Source organism: Rana temporaria, chromosome 9 (genome assembly GCF_905171775.1).
Source record: "Rana temporaria chromosome 9, aRanTem1.1, whole genome shotgun sequence".
NCBI classification, from domain to species: domain Eukaryota; kingdom Metazoa; phylum Chordata; class Amphibia; order Anura; family Ranidae; genus Rana; species Rana temporaria.
Window position 1 is genome coordinate 131,120,797 of NC_053497.1, and position 3,044 is coordinate 131,123,840.

The window sequence follows — 3,044 nt, forward strand, 5'->3', positions numbered from 1 at the left end:
ATGAAATGTGATTCTTAAAGAGGAACTGCAGTCTGCTCACATAATTTGTAATAAAAACATCTTTGCCATTCCCTCCAACCACTTTGCATATTATTTTGTATATACTATGATTCTGTAACTTGCCAAATATGCTGCAGAAATTTCCCTCCACTGAGTCTGGCTGCATCTATTTTAACTGTGGGCAGCTGAACCCAGTGGCGTCACTAGGGTTGGTGTCACCTGGTGCGGTGAAACATGGTGTCATCCCCACCTCCCCCCCAGCAGGACAGGCAGTAGGGCATAACGCGCCTCTCACGTCGTCGTCCCCCCCAGCCTGCCGCAGGGCTAATTGATAGTGTCACCCAGGGCATTCTTCTCAGGAAAAAGGTGCAGGAACTCAACCTCGCACCAAACCTTCCCCCAAAGTAGGGGGGTGGGTGGTTGAGCGTGCCACAGCAACTGAGTGTGGGAGGGTCCTAAAGGGTCATTAAATACCATGAGGGTGCTACATAAAGAGTGCAGAGTTCAGGTGGGTGCAGGGTACAGAGTGCAGGTGGGTACAGAGTGCAGGTAGGTGCAGGGCGCAGGTGGGTACAGAGTGCAGGTAGGTGGATGGTGCAAGTGGGTACAGAGTGCAGGGGGGTACAGAGGGCATGGTTCAGGTGAGTGCAGGGTGCAGAGTACAGGTGGGTACAGAGTGCAGGTAGGTGGTGGGTGCAGGTGGGTGCAGGTGGGTTTAGGGTGCAGGTGGGTACAGAGTGCAGGTGAGTGGTGGGTGCAGGGTACAGAGTGCAGGTGGGTGCAGGGTGAAGAATGCAGGTGGGCAAAGAGTGCAGGTGGGTACAGAGTGCAGGGTGCAGAGTGCAGAGTGCAGGTGGGTACAGAGTGCAGGGTGCAGGTGGGTACAGAGTGCAGGGTGCAGAGTGCAGGTAGGTACAGACTGCAGGTAGGTACAGAGTGCAGGGTGCAGTTGGGAGCAGGGGGGTACAGAGGGATGGGTGCACAGTGCAGGTAGGTGGTAGATGCAGGTGGGTGGTGGGTTCAGGGTGCAGGTGGGTACAGAGTGCAGAGTGCAAGTGAGTGCAGAGTGCAGGTGGGTGCAGGACTGTCTTCTCTCTCCCAGCACAGACACCCATCCCCCTTCCTGTATAATTAGCACACTTTAAAAATCACCCCTCCGAACACAGACCTCAGATACAGTGCTGCTTAATCCAGTGCGAGACCTGCCCCTCCTGCCAGGCTCCTCCTCATGACCTGTAAGACACGCTCCTCCTGAGTCTGAGTCCTCCCACAGTCCCACTCACACTAGCAGTACAATGAATTAATACAGCCACCCCCCCACCCCCCCCCCACACACCTCACTTTGTGGGCTCCGGCCAGAAGTGGACTCTGTGGACAACCCCCTGGCCCCCCCCGCACCTGTTCCGAATATGCCTGCCGCGGCGCCAGCTGAAGTCTGGAGAGGAGACAGAGGAGGGCAGCAATCATCACAGGTGCAGCCGCTGAGCCGCGCCGCCCGGGCAGAGGGTCGCCGCTCGCTGACTTAGTAGGGGAACGGAGAAAGGAGGAGTCGGACACAGACAGACACACGCGGCGGCGCTGAAGGTGTAATGTTGTTCCAGCCCAGCGGCTGCGAGGCGATTCGGTCATGGTAAACCAACGAATGGGTGACGGGTCAGCTGAAAAAAAAAATCCTCATCTTCGCACCCCCCTAGCAACACCTCTGGCTGAACCTGCTGCCTGTTCACTTCCTGAATTCACACAGACACACCTCCAGCTCTGTAGCTCTCATTGGCCCTCTTATGACTCATCCCCCCCTGCCTTCCTGGCAAACTTTTACGAGAGTGCTGTGCATGATGTCCTAAACTAGGCTTTTTACCAGACAAGAAACAGGAAGTGGGCTATATAAGGTATTTACTGGCAGAAAAAAAAAGATTTTACTATCCAAAGTTAAAAAAAACAAGGGCAGAAGACTTAATAGATGGAAAGATGAAAAAAATCACTGAAGGTCCGCTTTAAGTTAATGTGCATATTTGTTATTTTGATCTCTCTAATATATTGTGCTAAAGCTTTTTTCTAAATAAAACCTTGAAACATTGACTGAAGCTGCCTATTATTGCATTTGGTTATTTTATACATTCTATCCTAAAGGAAAGCACCAAGGGTAACCTTATTTTAAAAATCATTTAACTGTAAAATTTTGCCAATTTACAATGTTCTGCACATGTGAGTGTCACAGCCCCATGTGGACTCTGCATTGCTAGGATTGATTACACATGACATTAACCATTTGAAGGCTGGCATGTTAACCACTTCAGCCCTGGAAAGATTTACCTCCTTCCTGACCAGGCCTTTTTTTGCGATTCGGCACTGCGTTGCTTTAACTTACAATCAGTAGAGGATTTTAATATTTGGTGGAATAATGGACTTTATAGGCACCAATGGTTAACACAAAGTATAAAAGTTTTTTATTGATACAAGCCCAGAAAACTGGGTAATTGAATCAACAATTACAGTACAGAAAAACAATATATAAAAAAACATATATTTTACTACATTAAAAACATTGGTAAGCATAGAATATCTCTAAAATGCTAATAACCCAGAGGGGTTATACTGAAACCACAAACAGTCCACAAGGGACAGCAACAACAGTTGATGAACAAACGTAAACTTCAATTGGCGTTTTTTGATAAATACATGTTTCGCAGGTTACTGCTTCTTCAGGAGCTTAAAAAGAACTTTCATCCACGATAATGGATAAGAGAAAGTAGGATTTCCAATGGAAACTCTAGATCAATGGAGTAACAAGTTCCAGGTTTCAAAATGGATATAGGTGTATATTTTCGAGACAGATATAGGCTGGTGTATAAACCCAGATGTATGAGACACAGCAAATGCAGGGCTAGTCCAGAATTAGGAAGAAATGCAGGATCATATATATGCTGCATATGTGTAAATGAAGGGGAAATGTTCCCATAAGAGTTAGGAGAATATCCCAAGTTTGTGAGGACCAGACCATTTAGAGCACAGCTGTGATGGTATGAGAGGGTATCACGTCCGGA